The sequence below is a fragment of the Bufo gargarizans genome, chromosome 3, assembly GCF_014858855.1.
Source record: "Bufo gargarizans isolate SCDJY-AF-19 chromosome 3, ASM1485885v1, whole genome shotgun sequence".
Lineage (NCBI taxonomy): Eukaryota > Metazoa > Chordata > Amphibia > Anura > Bufonidae > Bufo > Bufo gargarizans.
Genome location: NC_058082.1, coordinates 319561993 through 319581719, shown reverse-complemented (window position 1 = coordinate 319581719; position 19727 = coordinate 319561993).

Genomic DNA, 19727 nt, shown 5'->3' with positions numbered 1-19727 from the left:
ATACAGGAGCATGTAGGCCACACACACTACACATTTCCTTGTCTTGAGGCATTTCCACTGAAGTTGGATCAGCATGAAATTAGATTTTGAGTATCATTCCTGTCACAGCCTTTGCTGTGTGCGCCGTGACGTGGTTGCTACGCATGCTGTTGCCGTGGGCAACGTGGCTGGTGTGTGCACTTCCCCTTAAAGTTGTAGTCTTCCCCTGGCGGGGGCTGTAAGGATTAACTACCTTGATGGGTGTGGTCACTAGGTGCTTCTTATACCTGTGGCTTAAGGTCAGGAGTGAGTTGTACTCCAGCTTTGGTGTGTGCTGGAGTTATGCTCCTTGTCTGGTTGTTCCATCTTCCAGTGTGAGGGCCACCTAGTGGGACATTGATGTCTCCAGCGATGTCTTCCTTATGTCTCCTCCATTTTCTCTACCTTACCTATGGTTATGTTTGGTGTGGGTATATGTTCATATATATATATATATATATATATATATATATAAAATGGAAGAATACAGCACTTCAGCACTTGGGAAAGGATATATATATATGTAGCCTAATAAGTGGTGACATCAGAATTAAACTAGCACAATTAAAAATGTCATAAAAAATGAGGTCATCTTGATATTAAATATATACACTGATGATACATGTATACATGATACAATGTGTAATTAAAATCTGGAATCAACCTGATATTCATAATAGTGAAAATGTGTACAGAATATATATTAGCCAATTATTCAAATGTATTCCAAGGTGGAGAGGGAATACTCAACAATCACAGAGTAGATGAGGAAATTCAAGATAAGTCACATCCAGAGCACCAAAGCAACATAACCAGAAGCTATAATTTTTAGTGTTGGGCGTGCATGCTCGGCCGGACAACATTTTCACTCAGGTCCTGTGACCCCTCCGTATCGGTGATTGCTGCAAACCGCAGGTCAATTCAGACCTGTGGTTTGCAGCGCTTTTGGAAGTTTACTGACCGTGGGGATCAAAAACTTCTAAATGACACATCTTTTCATTTTTAACCCCCCCTTCCGCAGCCCTCACTGTTATGTGCCGGCGAGCTGTGAGGGGGTGCAGGCTGTGTGGGCGGGCAGGCACTCGATCATCCGTCCGCCCCCTCTCTCATTTACAGGATGGCCGAGCAGTTAGCAGAGTATCAGCACATTGCCAGCCGTTTAACCCCTTCAATGCCATGGTCCATAGGGACTGCTGTAAGGAAAGGGTTAACAGGGAGGGAGCTCCCTCCCTCTCCCATCAGGGGCTGCTGTGCCGTTTCAGCCCCCGATTCATGATGATATCACAGAGGGACGGGGCCCCCTCCCTCCTCATCACCCGCTGCTCTGTTGTGGCAGCGGTTGATGGTTACCCCGCTGGAGACAACGACATTGCCTGCGCTACATCTCCTATATAACTTTTGCGCATCCTAAATATCTGTGATATTTAACCTAATTTGTTTGCCGCTTGTGACAGCAACATTATCTGCGCTACATCTCCTGTATGACTTTTGCGTATCCTAAATATCTGTTACATTCAGTCAAATTATGTTGCTGCTGGTGACAGCGACATTACCTGCGCTACATCTCCTGTATAATGTTGCGCATCCTAAACATCTGTGACATTTATTTGCGCATACACTTACAAGACCTGCGCTACTGTATGTGTGACATACTTGCAATTATATATACCATTTAATATCCTGAAGCCGAGCAGTAAGGGACAGGGAAGTGGCCGTGCTGCTGATGGTGCATGCAGAGGCCGTGGCCCTGGGCGCAGTGAAACTGTCAGAGCACAAGAAACACACTCATCCATGATACCTAGCTTCATGTCCCAGTTTGCAGGGCAGCTCAGGACAACACTCTCAAAGTCACACTAGTGGGACCAGGTGGTCGGTTGGATTGCAGCAGATAATGCTTCCAGTCAGTTAAGCACCGCCCTGTCTTGGCCTCAGTTGCCAAGAGTCTGGTCAACAGAATCCTCGCCCTGATCCTCCTTCCTCCCACCATGGAGAGTCTTGGCAAGCAAGTGATTCCACACTCGGATATTCGGAGGAGCTCTTTTCAGCACCATTCCTTGATTTGGGCCTCTCGCCAAGCCCGCTTGAAGATGGACATGAGGAGATCTTGTGCACTGATTCACAAACTCTTGAGAATCCACAGTCAGAAGAAAATGACTGTGGGGAACAGAAATTAGTATTTCACGAGGTGGAGGATGATGATGAGACACAGTTGCCAATAAGTCAATGACAATTAGTGTCTTAAGAGGATGATGATGAGAATGAGACACAGTTTTCAATAAGTGAGGTTCTTGTTAGGTCAACAAGTCAGGAGGATGACCAGAGTGAGGAAGTTGAAGAGGAGATGGTGGACAATGAAATCACTTACCCGCCCCTGCTCATTTTGGTACGGCACAGGTTGCAAATGACAATTCTTCTATCGTCCGCACTTTCATCAAAAAAGCGCCAGACTGCAGAACACCTACCCTTTGGCAAGGGAGATTGCCACAAGGGTGTGCTCTGTGGAACAGTTCCGGGCCTGTTTGGTGGGTCCCATCTTCCCCCTTTTGCCACCCTACAATCAGTGTCTCAATCGCAGGTCAGGGCCGATCACGTGAAAATTTCTCTGAACAGCAGAGAATCGGTAAATAGCCTGAAAAAGGCCATAAAACAAACACTCAAGGCCATATAGAATAACTTAAACATAGCCAACCCCTCAAAGTGCAAACTAAGGGGGTTACTTATCAATCTAAAATACAGGGAGTGCAGAATTATTAGGCAAGTTATATTTTTGAGGATTAATTTTATTATTGAACAACAACCATGTTCTCAATGAACCCAAAAAACTCATTAATATCAAAGCTGAATATTTTTGGAAGTAGTTTTTAGTTTGTTTTTAGTTTTAGCTATTTTAGGGGGATATCTGTGTGTGCAGGTGACTATTACTGTGCATAATTATTAGGTAACTTAACAAAAAACAAATATATACCCATTTCAATTATTTATTTTTACCAGTGAAACCAATATAACATCTCAACATTCACAAATATACATTTCTGACATTCAAAAACAAAACAAAAACAAATCAGTGACCAATATAGCCACCTTTCTTTGCAAGGACACTCAAAAGCCTGCCATCCATGGATTCTGTCAGTGTTTTGATCTGTTCACCATCAACATTGCGTGCAGCAGCAACCACAGCCTCCCAGACACTGTTCAGAGAGGTGTACTGTTTCCCCTCCTTGTAAATCTCACATTTGATGATGGACCACAGGTTCTCAATGGGGTTCAGATCAGGTGAACAAGGAGGCCATGTCATTAGATTTTCTTCTTTTATACCCTTTCTTGCCAGCCACGCTGTGGAGTACTTGGACGCGTGTGATGGAGCATTGTCCTGCATGAAAATCATGTTTTTCTTGAAGGATGCAGACTTCTTCCTGTACCACTGCTTGAAGAAGGTGTCTTCCAGAAACTGGCAGTAGGACTGGGAGTTGAGCTTGACTCCATCCTCAACCCGAAAAAGCCCCACAAGCTCATCTTTGATGATACCAACCCAAACCAGTACTCCACCTCCACCTTGCTGGCATCTGAGTCGGACTGGAGCTCTCTGCCCTTTACCAATCCAGCCACGGGCCCATCCATCTGGCCCATCAAGACTCACTCTCATTTCATCAGTCCATAAAACCTTAGAAAAATCAGTCTTGAGATATTTCTTGGCCCAGTCTTGACGTTTCAGCCTGTGTGTCTTGTTCAGTGGTGGTCGTCTTTCAGCCTTTCTTACCTTGGCCATGTCTCTGAGTATTGCACACCTTGTGCTTTTGGGCACTCCAGTGATGTTGCAGCTCTGAAATATGGCCAAACTGGTGGCAAGCGGCATCTTGGCAGCTGCACACTTGACTTTTCTCAGTTCATGGGCAGTTATTTTGCGCCTTGGTTTTCCCACACGTTTCTTGCGACCCTGTTGACTATTTTGAATGAAACGCTTGATTGTTCGATGATCACGCTTCAGAAGCTTTGCAATTTTAAGAGTGCTGCATCCCTCTGCAAGATATCTCACTATTTTTGCCTTTTCTGATCCTGTCAAGTCCTTCTTTTGACCCATTTTGCCAAAGGAAAGGAAGTTGCCTAATAATTATGCACACCTGATATAGGGTGTTGATGTCATTAGACCACACCCCTTCTCATTACAGAGATGCACATCACCTAATATGCTTAATTGGTAGTAGGCTTTCGAGCCTATACAGCTTGGAGTAAGACAACATGCATAAAGAGGATGATGTGGTCAAAATACTCATTTGCCTAATAATTCTGCACTCCCTGTACACCTAAATTAGGTGTATTTCAGGCGCAGATTCAGCGACTTCTGTGACTTCTTCCCGTTCACACCAGGTCATAGAAAAAGGTGTAAATGTGCGGTTTATGGAGACTGTCTTAATAAATGTCTTAATAAATGTGCCCCCAAGTCCCAGAGAAAGATAACATTTGCATAATCCATAGTTGCAATGGTTACAAATGCTCCTCTGGTGGAGAGATATCCCTACCTCTCCGGATTCTAAAATGAAACAAAATACATAATTAATAATCATATAATACAATAACAAATCCATAAAAACATATGCAACGTTCCACTAAAGGGCCACGCCTAGGGTATCCCTTGCTGCTTGGGAGGTTTCTAGAAAATATGTCCCTCTTATAGAGCAAGTACATGTGACGCAAACTACAGTTAAACAGCGGAGCTCAAGGCTTCCTTTGTAGATAGTAAGGTTGGTACCCAGAGGTAGGAGAGCCAGAGTAGTGCAGGGTGACCTACAGTCTCGGTAGATGTTACATACACGTGTCACAGTGTTCCTACCTGGATATCTGTGGATCCCAGATGTGATGTGGTCTGAAGCAGTGCAAAAGGGGTAGTTGAACTTGGATGATGAACAAGTGGAATAAATGGAGTCCAGACTTTGTAGTAACGTTGAACAGTTGCTTTTACTTGGCATAAATTTGTAATCGAAACAGCTTCCAAATGATATATTGGTCATTAGCGGGTATTGACTAAACTTTGGCAGGCAAACACTTCTCTCCAAAAATCTCAGCTGTGCTATGTGTTAGCTCTCTCAGCACTGCTATGCTTGGCTGGATAAATAGGAAACTCTTCATCTTCTGCTGGAACTTAAGTTATCTGTGGTCTGTAGTCTGTCTCTTACTTATAGTCCTAGGAACTTCTTGTCCTGGCTTTAGAGTACCTCAAGCTTTGGCTCAGCTTGGAAGGAGGCAATGCAAGCCCAGGAGGGGACAAGCAACCATGTAGACTTCAGAGGCAGGGTCTCTTGGCCTAGTAGATCAGACAGTGCTCTGCTAGCCGGCACACAACCGTTTGCTAAGGAGGGTGGCTAGACTCTCCTGCAGGCTCGTCCAGGAGGGACGAGAGCCTGCTGCTTCCCCTTACAGGGGCTAAGTTTGACTTACTCACTAACTAAACTCCTCCCTCTAGCTACAGAGGGCTGGGAGGAAGCAAAAGATTCCTCTCCGGGGAAGCTAATACTGCCAATGTTGCTGCCACCATCCGCTGGTGGACCAGGTTATTACACTTGAACATAACAGTTTCGGGAATAAATTTTCACGTTATTAGGCAATGACATGAAATATAGGAAATCGTAGCAAGATGTCAAAAGAAGTGGTAATGGCACTCTGGGTCATTACACATACATCAAAACCTTTTGAAGCCTCAGGGAACAGGATTAGAACATTATATAGGGTTAACTAATCATCTGAACAAGTTTTTATTAATTTTAAATTCAACGATTAACCATTTAGGACCGGAAATCTCAAAATCATAAATTCATTGTAATTTGTTTTTTTTCAAAGATGGATAATCTATCACTACCACTTCTCAAGGGGGGAATTTGGTCCACAACTATAAATATGAGATCCTGTTCATTATGTTTATATTCTCAAAAGTGCTTGGAAACGGGCAAGTCCAAATGTTTATTATGAATAGTTTAGTGGGGATTTTTAGGTCGAATTTTGCTATCAGATATCTTCCCAATGTAAAGTAAATTGCAGAGGCACCACCATAGGAAATAAATCACCCACTCAGATTTGCAAGTTAAGAATTACTTATTTTTTTTTTTTTTTTTGCTTAATATCAGATGCCTAAGGATTTGCTCACATCACCTTTTAGTTTTCCGTTCAGTCCTGCACGTAGTATCAAAGAATTGTAAACAATTAGTAGAATGCATTTTAATTTAAATTTCACATGTAAATCAACACCATTCCAAAAGGCTTTAAAAATCTCAAACCTGGGTTTCAGTGACAGCACAAATGAGCAAGATGTTGAAGTATCGCCAACACCTCAGCACATGGCTGAATTGGTCGGAAACATAAATCTATCTTTCCTCCAAATCTGCCATAAAGATGCTAGTAAATGTGGGCTCCACATTTGTGCCCATGGCAGTCCCGACAATTGTAAGTGAAACATATTGTTAGATTACATGTTTAAATGATATTCAAAACAGTAATGAGAAATGTACATGCTGCAGGACAAAAATCGGAATCAATAAGGCCCTAGAGTGACTAATGGACATATAAAGACTGACAATGTAAAAGGAAGTCAATGTGGCTCCAGGAGGCACATAAAAAAATATGGAAATGTTCGAAAACTTGGAACCCGTACCAGACACAATAGGGGTCCACCATGATTTGCGAATTTTTGGCAAAAGGTACAGTATGGGTACAGTTGGATTCTTAACAAAAAGAAAATCAAAACTATCCTTGTCAATAATCCCTACTTCCAAGGCACCTGTGATTAGAGCTCTGATTTTATGCTAAAAATCTGAGATCATTGTTGAATAGGCAATAAGTTTGTTCAGTAAATTGTCTCAAAGCTTCCTGAAGTTATGGGATAATTCACTTAAGGCTTATAAGTCAGCTGAGGTCATAGTCAGATATCTGAAAGAAGACTCTGAGAGAAGATGAACTAGTTTTCAGAGAATAAATATTCCTAGCGACTAGCTCAATGAGTTTCAATAAGATGAGAAACCAATGGCGGAAAGAAATTACTGGCAAGGCTTAGACAAAATTTAGATAATGAAAGTTCATAAACAGAAGAAGAACAATTACTATTAGACTCATCACTAGAGTTGAGCGGACACCTGGATGTTCGAGTTCGACGAGTTTGGCCGAACTTCAGAAAAAGGTTCGAGTTCGGGACCCAAACTTGACCCTGAACCCGAACCCCATTGAAGTCAATGGGGACCCAAACTTTTGAGCACTAAAATGGCTGTGAAAATGTAATGGAAAGGGCTAGAGGGCTGCAAATGTCAAAACGTGGCTAGTAGCATGGCAAGTACTCTGCAAGCAAATGTGGATAGGGAAATAACTTTAAATAACATAAAATACATAAAAATAATAATCTTGATCTAGGAGGACGAGGTCCATATGGAGTAGGAGGTTGAGGAGGCGGTGGATGTGGCGGAGGAGGAGGAGGTAGCCTACACTGCTTTTTGGTTTAAAAAAAAAATAAAAAATTTGAATTAGGGTACACCCCAAAACATTGGGAAATATAACCCTCCAGTCGTGCTAAACACACGTTCAGACAATACACTGTCTGCAGGGCAGGCCAGCACCTCCAAGGGGTAAAGGGCAAGCTCAGGCCATGTGCCCAATTTGGAGAATCAGGAGTTGCAGGGTGTGTGCATACTTACTGCCCCACCATGTCGCATGTCCCCATGATGTTCACAATCCAATTTGATATCTGCGATATCAACTTTTGATGTTCTTTTACACGCCTAACATGGTGATCACGGGTGGCGGGGAAACTGGCTTCCAGGCCGGAGAGGGAGCGTGAGAAATAGAGACCACATCCAAGGGAGAATTCCTTTTTTAAAATTTATAATTATACAGTAGAGTGGATATATGGGACAAAGTATTAAAGCATAAAAGTGAGACAACTTCTTAAAGTTTAAGCATTGAATGAAAGGATGTGTCGCGCATCAATTAATGAAGAATTTCTTAAATTTTATTCCCTGTCAACTATGCAGAGCAGGGGTTTCTATCCGGCAAAATTTGAAAAATATCACCTGACAATGTAATTGACGATTTTTTAAAATTTATGTTCCTTTTACCTATGTAAAGGTGCCCCAGTGACATCCACCATCCATTTGGTTATCTTCTTTATCAACTTTCGATGTTCTTTTCTGAACCTACCATGTTGATCACGGTTATCGGCGAATCAGGGTTCCACCCCGGAGAGGGAGCATGAGAAAAAGAGACCCAAATTTAAGGGAGATAAATGTATTTAAAAAAATTGGGATCGAGCAGAAATGTGGGAAAAGCTACTGAGGCGCAAATGTGGGACAAATTACAGAAGTCCAAATGTGGGCCAAAAGAGTCAAGCGGAAGAGCATGGCAAGTGCTCTGCAAACAAATGTGGATAGGGAAATTACTTAAAATAACATAAAATCGGGAAAAGCTATTGAGGCGCAAATGTTAGCTAAAAGAGTATAGCAGAAATGTGGGACAAATTATTGAAGTGCAAATGTGGTACAACTTGTTTAAGTTTAATTATTGAATCAAAGGAGGTGGCGCGCATCAATTAAAGAAGCATTTCAGAAATTTGATTCCCTGTCACCTATGCAGAGCAGGGGTTTATTCACAACTAAAATTGTATGATGTCAACCCAAGAATGTAACAGAAAAATTGATTAACATGTCTACTTGGTAGAGCAGGGGTCTATGACAGTAAAAAATTGTTTATTGTCACCCGAAAATGTAAAATAAAAATGATTGAAATTTATTAAGCTGTCAACTAGGTAGAGAAGGGGTATATTACACCCCAAAATTGATGAATTTGACCCTAAAATGTAACTGACAAATCTTATTTTTTTTTACCGGCATAATGGGTATAGCAGTGGTTCATCACACCAAAAAATTGCTGAATTTCACCAGAAAATGTAACTGACAATTTTATTTTTTATTTTTTTACCGGTTTACTAGGTATAGCAGTGGTACTTCACACCCAAAAATTGTTGAATTTTAACTCAAAATGTAACTGACAATTATCATTATTATTTTTTTAACCGGTCTACTAGGTATAGCAGAGGTACTTTACACCCAAAAATTGTTGAATTTCACCAAAAAAGTAACTGACAATTTATTTATATATTTTTTTACCTGTCTACAGTATTTAAAGGGTGTATCTCACACAGCCTGAACCAGACTAAGCCTCAATTAACCCTTAAGGACCAGGCTCATTTTCACCTTAAGGACCAGGCCATTTTTTGCAAATCTGACCAGTGTCACTTTAAGTGCTGATAACTTTAAAACGCTTTTACTTATACAGGCCATTCTGAGATTGTTTTTTCGTCACATATTGTACTTCATGACACTGGTAAAATAAAGTCAAAAAAATTAATTTTTTTGCATAATAAAATACCTAATTTACCAAAAATTTGGAAAAATTAGCAAATTTCAAAGTTTCAGTTTCTCTACTTCTGTAATACATAGTAATACCCCCAAAAATTGTGATGACTTAACATTCCCCATATGTCTACTTCATGTTTGAATTATTTTGGGAATGATATTTTATTTTTTGGGGATGTTACAAGGCTTAGAAGTTTAGAAGCAAATCTTGAAATTTTTCAGAAATTTACAAAAACCCAATTTTTAGGGACCACTACAGCTCTGAAGTCACTTTGCGAGGCTTACATAATAGAAACCGCCCAAAAATGACCCCATTCTATAAACTACACCCCTCAAGGTATTCAAAACTGATTTTACAAACTGTGTTAACCCTTTAGGTGTTGCACAAGAGTTATTGGCAAATGGGGATGAAATTTGAGAATTTCATTTTTTTGCCTAATTTTCCATTTTAATCCATTTTTTCCACTAACAAAGCAAGGGTTAACAGCCAAACAAGACTGTATCTTTATTGCCCTGACTCTGCCGTTTACAGAAACACCCCATATGTGGCCGTAAACTACTGTACGGCCACATAGCGGGGCGTAGAGTGAAAGGTGCGCCGTATGGTTTTTGGAAGCCAGATTTTGCTGGACAGTTTTTTTGACACAATGTCCCATTTGAAGCCCCCCTGATGCACCCCTAGAGTAGAAACTCCATAAAAGTGACCCCATCTAAGAAACTACACCCCTCAAGGTATTCAAAACTGATTTTACAAACTTCGTTAACCCTTTAGGTGTTGCACAAGAGTTATTGGCAAATGGGGATGAAATTTGAGAATTTCATTTTTTTGCCTAATTTTCCATTTTAACCCATTTTTTCCACTAACAAAGCAAGGGTTAACAGCCAAACAAGACTGTATCTTTATTGCCCTGACTCTGCCGTTTACAGAAACACCCCATATGTGGCCGTAAACTACTGTACGGCCACATAGCGGGGCGTAGAGTGAAAGGTGCACCGTATGGTTTTTGGAAGCCAGATTTTGCTGGACAGTTTTTTTGACACAATGTCCCATTTGAAGCACCCCTGATGCACCCCTAGAGTAGAAACTCCATAAAAGTGACCCCATCTAAGAAACTACACCCCTCAAGGTATTCAAAACTGATTTTACAAACTTTGTTAACCCTTTAGGTGTTGCACAAGATTTAATGGAAAATAGAGATACAATTTCAAAATTTCACTTTTTTGGCAGATTTTCCATTTTAATATTTTTTTTCCAGTTACAAAGCAAGGGTTAACAGCCAAACAAAACTCATTATTTATGGCCCTGATTCAGTAGTTTACAGAAACACCTCATATGTGGTTGTAGACCGCTGTACGGGCAAACGGCAGGGCGCAGAAGGAAAGGAATGCCACATGGTTTTTGGAAGGCAGATTTTGCTGGACTGTTTTTTTGACACCATGTCCCATTTGAAGCCCCCCTGATGCACCCCTAGAGTAGAAACTCCAAAAAAGTGACCCCATTTTAGAAAGTACGGAATAGGGTGGCAGTATTGTTGGTACTAGTTCAGGGTAGATATGATTTTTGGTTGCTCTATATTACACTTTTTGTGCGGCAAGGTAACAAGAAATAGCTTTTTTGGCACGTTTTTTTTTTTTTTTTTTTACAACATTCATCTGACAGGTTAGATCACGTGGTAATTTTATAGAGCAGGTTGTCACGGACGCAGCGATACCTAATATGTATACAATTTTTTTTATTTATGTAAGTTTTATACAATAACTTCATTTTTAAAACCAAAAAATTGTTTAGTGTCTCCATAGTCTGAGAGCCATCGTTTTTTCAGTTTTTGGGCGATTATCTTGAGTAGGGTCTAATTTTTTGTGGGATGAGATGACAGTTTGATTGGCACTATTTTGGGGTGCATATGACTTTTTGATCGCTTGCTATTACACTTTTTGTGACGTAAGATGGCAAAAAATTGCTTTTTTTACACTGTTTTTTTTTTTTTTTTTTTACGGTGGTCACCTGAGGAGTTAGGTCATGTGATATTTATATAGAGCCGGTCGATACGGACGCGGCAATACCTAATATGTATACTTTATTTTTATTTATGTAGGTTTTACACAATGATTTTATTTTTGAAACAAAAAAAATGATGTTTTAGTGTTTCCATAGTCTAAGAGCCATAGTTTTTTCAGTTTTTGGGCGATTATCTTGAGTAGGGTCTCATTTTTTGCGGAATGAGATGACGGTTTGATTGGTACTATTTTGGCGTACATGCAACTTTTTTGATCACTTTTATTACCTTTTTTGGGAAGTAAGGTGGGCAAAATTTCAATTTTATCATAGTTTTTATTTTTTATTTTTATGACGTTCACTGTGTGGGGAAAGTAACATGACCATTTTATAGATCAGGTCGTTACGGACGCGGCGATACCTAATATGTGTAGTTTATTTTATTTTTTAAATTTTTATTCAGTGATAAATGTATTTTTTTTTATCTTAACTTTTTTCACTTATTTTTTTTATTTTTTGACCCAGACCCACTTGGTTCTTGAAGATCCAGTGGGTCTGATGTCTGTAAAATACAGTACAGAACCTATATAGGTTTCTGTACTGTATTTTACTTACACTGAACAGATCTATGCTTTCAGCACAGATCTGTTCAGCACCATGGACAGCAGGACGCCTGAGCAGGCGTCCTGTTGCCATGGGAACCTTCCCCGTCTGCTCAGTTATGGTCAGAACTGCGCAGACGGGGAAGGGTAAGGACGGGGCTCTGGGGGGGCTGTCTGGGGGCTCTCTCCCTCTCCCATCGGGGGGCTGCAAAGGCACAGCAGCCCCCCGATCGGAGAGGGAGGGAGCTCCCTCTTACTGTTAACCTTTTCCATACAGCGGTCCGTACGGACCGCTGTATGGAAAGGGTTAAACGGCTGACATCGCATCAACGATGTCAGCCGTTTATACCAGGGTGCCAGCAATGTGCTGGCACCCTGGTATACCCACTGTACACCAACGATTACGCAATATGAAGCGGGCGGGGGATCGCGATCCCGCCTGCCGCACCGCCCGCCTCCCGCAACGCCCCCACCGCCTGCGACACCCCCCCTGCACCACCCGCCGCCATCAAATCATGCAGGGGTGCAGGGGGGGGTGTACTATATTGATTTTAGGCACTCTAAAGTTTCTGATCCCCGCGGTCAGGGACCGCAGGGATCAGAAACTGCAAAAAGCGCAGCAAACCGCAGGTCTGAATTGACCTGCGGTTTGCTGCAATCGCCGACACGGGGGGGTCACATGACCCCCCCTGGCGTTTTAACAGGATGCCGGCTGAATGATTTCAGCCGGCATCCTGTTCAAATTAACCCCTGCAGCGCCGGAATGCCGATTTTAAAGTCAGGACGTACCGGTACGTCCTTGGTCCTTAAGGACTCGGGAAATAGGGCGTAGCGGTACGTCCTATGTCCTTAAGGGGTTAAAGATTTGTTTGCCCAAAATGGCTGTATTTCAAATACCTGGATCAAACCTCTGTATGTAAAGGGTTTATCTCACACAGTCTAATCCAGACTAGGCCTCAACTAAAGATTTGTTTTCCAAAAATGGCTGTATTTCAAATACCTGAATCAAACCCCTGTATTTAAAGGGTGTATCTCACAATGACATATGCAGCAAAGGCTGCCAAATAAACTTTTTTTTGTCCAAACGGGTGTTTGTTTAATAACTGAATATGGCAGCAGTATATAATTCTGGAATTTCAAATGTCAAGATGCTGCAAGGCCTGAAATATTGTGTATTTTGCCCCAAAAAGGTTGTTTTATTAATGAAAGAATATAATCCGTGTATATACAGGGTGTATTTCAAACGGCCGGACCCACAGTAGGCCTCAATGAAAGATTTGTGCACCAAATGGCAGCATTTCAAATATCTGAATATAACCCCTGTTTATATAGGGTGTATCTCACACGCCCTGATCCACACTAGGCCGCAATTAAATTTGTTGGCCCAAAATGGCTCTATTTCAAATACCTGAATAGAACCTCTGTATTTAAAGGGTGTATCTCACATGCCCTGGTCCATACTAGGAAGCTATAAAAGAATTGTGCCCAAAATGGCATGGCTTTATTTCAAATAACTGAATAGAAAGACAGTATGTAAAGGCGGTATCTCACAATGACATCTGCAGAAAAAGCTGCCAACTAATTTTTTTTTGCCCAAACGGGTGTTTGTTTAATAACTGAATTTGACAGCAGTATATAACCCTGGAATTTCACACGTGCTGATGCTGCAAGGCCTGAAAAATAGTGGAATCTGGCCAAAAAAATGTGTTTTAAAAAATCAAGAAAATGATGGCTGTATTTCTAGCTTAAATTGCACACTGACTAATCCAGATGTTGCATATTGCCAAAAAAGCGTTGTTTTTTTTTGTAACAGAATATGAAAGCTGTATATATTAAACTTGAATTTAACACTTGCAAATCAGGAAAATAGTGATTTTGGGCAAAAAAGTGTATTTTTAAACCCCTAGAAAATGATGGCTGTATATCTAGCTTCGATTGCACACTGACTAATCCAGATGTTGTATATTGGCAAAAAAGTGTTTTATTAGGTAACAGAATATGAAAGCTATATATATTAAACTTGAATTTAACACTTGCAGATCAGGAAAATAGTGTTTTTTGCCACAAAAAAATTGTTTTTAAAACCCCAGTAAATGATCACTGTATTTCTAGCTTAAATTGCACACTGACTAATCCAGATGTTGTATATTGCCAATAAAAGTGTTTTTTTGGTAACAGAATATGAAAGCTGTATATATTAAACTTGAATTTAACACTTGCAGATCTGGAAAATTGTGTTTTTTAAAACTGATGGCTGTATTTCTAGCCTAAATTGCACACTGACTAATCTGCAAATGCACCAGATGTTGTAAATTGCCCGAAAAATTGGGATTTTGAATGTCCCAAAAGCTCAGATGCAGTGCTAGTGCACTGAGCTTGCATAAAATGGCTGCCGCCCCCGCCCACATAACTGACTTATTAAAGTTTTTTTCGCTCACTGGGCTCAGGGCAGGATAAAAAAATTGTGCCCTGCACCCACAAAACACAATGTATATAGATCGCTGAGTAAGATTCAGATTTTGAACAAAGATTCAGTCCTATTCTCTCCCTGAAATCAGCAGCATCCTCTTTCTACACTAAGCACAGCAGAGTGACGTGCAGCGCTATGTGACTACAGCTTATATAGAGGCTGAGTCACATGCTACACTGGCCAATCACAAACATGCCATTAGTAGGCATGGCTGTAATGGCTTCTAAGGTCAGACAGTTAACCGCTTGATGATTGGCTGCTCTGTAGCCTTTCAAAAAGCACCAAGAAAGTGCCGAACACCGAACCCAAATCCGAACTTTTACTGAAATGTTCGGTTTTGGGTCCGGGGTCCAAAAATCCTAAAGTTTGGTACGAACCCGAACTTCACAGTTCGGGTTCGCTCAACCCTACTCATCACCCTTGTCTATAGGACTTTTTTCACCTTTTACCATCATCTTGTTTCTTGTGGCACTTTAGATTTGTCCATAATTGTCCCCCATTTTCCATCCATGGGTAGATAATTCAAGTTGCATTATCTGATAAATCTCAATACCATTTCCATCTTTTTTGTCACATCCATATCTACCCTAACCCCTATATTCCAGGCTAGTTTTCACCTTCCTCCCCATATTTTTTTTATTTTTAAGGAGATTGTCTTGTGAGGGGGCTATTTTTTTTGCAGAATGAGGTGAGGTTTATATTAGTAAAATTTTGGGGTACATATGACTTTTTGATCACTCTGTGTTATGCATTTTGTAAGGTGAGGTGACAAAAAATTACTGTTCTGGCACTGTTTTTATTTTTACAGCTTTCACCTGATGGGCTGGATCATGTGATATTTTTATAGAGCAGGTTGCTACGAATGCAGCGATACCTGATATGTAGATTTTTTGTAAATTCTTGTTTAGTTTTACACAGTTCAAGCATTTTCGAAAAGAAAAAAACTTGTTTTTGTGTTGCAATTTTATGAAAGCCATATTATTATTTTTTAGGTGATTGTCTTATGTGGGGGCTCATTTTTTATGGGTTGAGATTATGATTTGATTGTTACTTTTTTTGGGCATGTATGACCTTTTTTTTTAACAAATCTTTATTTATTATTTTTTCAGCAATGACAAATTGCACAAAAACATAAAATTTGAACAATACAAATAAGGTACATCCTTGTTCTGATACAGACATGTCGCATAGACCTGAGTGATAATTACATTAAGCAATGACAAATGTAATAATTGAGTAATACAACTCATGTAAGTATATATATATATATATATATATATGTAAGTATGTCAGCCAACGCATATCATCATATTCCCTGGTATACCTTTCTGCCCCCCGAATTGTGGCTAATCAGGTACATTTCTGATTCACAAGCAACAACCGTGGAACTATCCAGCCCCAGATATGTTTATACCAACAGCAACGGGCTACTAAATCCTATAATTGACCAGAGGGGAATGACAGGCAAGCTGTGCTAGTTTCATTCAGCTACTTGGTTGAGTAGACACAGAGCCCCTGGTACAATTGACAGTACAATTACTAGTTTGCCACTTCAACCATGGAGCCCACACCTTAAAATAATTGTCATGAGACAGAGAGCTCCAACTAGACATTTCCTCCAGTTGGCGTATCTCTTGTACTTTATCAATCCAATCTGTCAGTGACGGTACCTTATTGGAAAGCCAATACATTGGAATTAAAAGTTTCGCCGCTGCAACTGATGATGCCAGCAGTGAGTGTTTCGTTAATTTAAAATTGATACTAGGCAAGTTAAGAAAGACCCCTATAGGGGTAAGTGGAGAGGAAGAAATACATATCTCCTGAATTTGTTTAGAGATCTCATCCCAGAATGGGGTGATCAAGGGACAATCCCACCAGATGTGCAATAGAGTTCCTTTTGCTTCCTTGCATCTCCAGCACCTGTCTGACTGGGAGGGGTCCATGGTATGAAGTTTGGCCGGTGTGTTATACCACCTAGCAACCAGTTTATAGGAATTTTCCTGGATCCGTATGCACCTAGAATATCCGTGGGAATGACACAGGATCCTGTCTACCATGCTAGAGTCAAAGGTGGTACCCAAATCTTTTTCCCATTGGGAGATAAAACGGGGCCTAGTGGGCTCTTCACTATCTAGAATCTTATTGTATATCTTAGAGATGATCCCCTTCTTATTTGTCTGTTGGAGCAAAATCGGGTCGTAACAGGAGGGGTCGAGACAGTCAGGTGTGCATGCTAAGTATTGGTTACATATTTTCCGGAATTGTGAATAATGTAGGGATGACCATGGAATATGTGGAAACCTTGACTTAAGGTCATGAATGGGAGGGACCTTCCGCTGTTGCAATATATCTCCTATTGCTCCAGTGCCCAATGCCGTCCAAAGTCCCAGGTCATCCTGAAAACCACTCACAACTAAGGAAGGCACATAACATATGGGTGTAAATGGAGACAAGCAGGGAGAAGGGCGGATGATTACTGACATCTTAGACCATACAGCCAACACTCCTCCCAGAGGATCTAGGTTCTCTCGGCTATTGCTACCCCTCATCACCAATTTGGGATCCCACAGATTCGCCAAGCCCCTAGGACCTAATAAATGCCTAGCTATCTTGCATCCCAATTTATTCGACATAAGATTGCTAATTTCAGAGTGCAGCCTCATTTGAATAGCCTTATAATAGGTGGCCATGTCAGGAAGCCCAAAACCTCCGCTAAATATGGGTTTAGCTAAGATTTTATATGCTAACCTAGCTCTATGATTACTCCAAACAAAAGAGGAGAAAAGGCTGCAAACCTTTGCAAAGAAAGATTGAGGAAGTGGGATTGGCAGTGTTTGCATAGTATAAAATAGTTTAGGTAAGATATAGGTTTTGAGCAGATTTTTTCTCCCTATCCAGGACAAAAAAGGGATTTGTATATCCTTCAACTGTTGCCTGATGTCTGCAAGCAATGGGGGGTAGTTCTGGTGGAATAGTTGATTGGGGTCCTTTGTCACTTTAATACCTAAATACGTAATATGAGAATCGTGCCATTGAAAAGGAAAATCCCTCTCAAGTGACTTTGACACCGAACGAGGGATGTTAATACCTAAGGCAATGCACTTAGATAGGTTGATTTTAAAGTTGGATAATACGCCATATCTATCTAGTTGTTTTAGGAGAGCGGGCAACGCCTCTTCGGGTTTTGTTAAAAAAAGAAGCATATCATCCGCAAAGTATGGACATCTTTACCCACCCTCAAGCCTTCAATAGTAGGCTTGAATAAACGTCTCCAAGCATAATATAAATAGTGTGGGTGATAAAGGGCACCCTTGTCTGGTTCCGTTAGAGATCTTAAAAGCGGGTGATAGTATACCATTAACCTGGACTTTTGCGGAAGGGCTCGAGTACAGGGACAGCACAGCTTCTACAAACTGAGGTGGAAGGCCAAATTTCAACAGAGTGGCTTTCATATAATTCCAGTCAACTCTATCGAACGCCTTTTCTGCGTCTGTATTAAGGAGCACAAGCTTCTTCCCATGCTTCAGAGCAAATTGTTGGGGCTGTAATACCCGAAAGGTGCTGTCCCTGCACTCCCTACCCCCCACAAAACCAGACTGTTCAGGGGAAACTATCCCTGGCAGCAAGGGAGAGAGTCTGTTGGCTAAGAGTTTAGCCCATAATTTCACATCTGTGTTCAGCAGAGAGATTGGTCTGTAGCTGGATGGGGCTTCTAAGTCTTTACCTGATTTTGGCAGGACAACAATATGGGCTTCCAACGCCTGTTTAGGCAGAGGAGATCCATCTAGTAGTACATTGAAAATAACCACCAATTGCGGGCCCAAGACCGGGAAAATTTTCTTATAATAAGCCACTGCAAGCCCATCTGGGCCAGGGCTTTTTCCAGACGGCGTAGAGTTAAGAACTCTCTTCACCTCCTCCAGAGTAACCGGAGCCAATAAGGACAATCTAGAGGGGCCTTCAAGAACCGGAAGGGTCAAGTGCTTCAAGAAAGTCTCTATGTCTCTATCCCTTGCTGACTTCACCTCTTTAGATTCTTCAGGCCTAAAGTTGTATAGAGCATGATAATAATCCCTAAATACCTTTGAGATCATTTTAGTGTCAGTGGTGGTGGACCCCTCTTGCGTTTTCATGCGCTTAATGAAAACCCGATCATCTTGTTTTTTAATAAGTGCTGACATGAGTTTTACCCCCCTATTACCATGGACATACTGTTTATGCTTAACTCTCATATAGGCCTTAGACGCTTTAGTATTTAGTAACTCTTTAAGTTCCTGCCTTAGGACTTTCAATTCCTCCAAATCCCTCAAAGCAAGTGAACGCTTGTGGGACATTTCAAGTATAGCAATGCGGGATAGCAGGTCAGCCATTTTACACATTCGGCTCTTTTTTATATGGGAGCCAAGCGCAATAAATTCTCCTCTGATCACCGCCTTATGTGCCTCCCAAACTATGGTACTAGGCGTACTGGCATCAACGTTAATGTTAAAATATTCTTCTAGCTTTTGGGATATAGATAGCACCTGAGAGCTAGAATCCAGGAGAGTATGGTTCAGTCTCCATTCTCTGCCACATAAGTCAGGAAAATTAAGAACGAAGGAGACCGGTGCATGGTCAGAGACCGTGATATTGTGAATCGTGGAAGATCGTACCTCAGATAGACATCTGTCAGAAATAAGAAGGTAATCCAACCTCTGATATGACTTGTGGGGGTTAGAGTAAAAGGTATAACCACGCCTTTCACCATGCACCGACCTCCAAACATCACTAAGGTTAAGATTTCTGAGGTGTGACTGTACTGATTGATTGTGAAAAGAGATGGCTGATTTCCGCGTAGAGGCATCTAGTAACGGGTTCAGAGTGAGATTTAAGTCCCCGCCTATTAAAAGGATACCAGAAGCAAAAGCCCCAATCCTACCCAATACATCTTTCAGCCAGTTAGTCGGTTTTATGTTTGGCGCATATATATTACATATTGTGACAGCGTGGTGGCCTAGCTCACCCCTCAAGAAAAGATATCTACCTTCTGGATCCTTCACCTCTGAGTGCAGCGTAAAAGGGACACCTCGTCTAAAACCAACACTGACACCCCTGGCTCCCTGGCTGCAGAGCTGCTGGAGGTGGCATGGTACCAGACATTAAAAGGGGAATTAGTAAGGTCAGGACATGTGAATCAGAGAAATGGGTCTCCTGGAGGAGTACAATGTCAGCTGCCATGTTTTTAAGAACCTGGAATATTCTACTGCGTTTCATTG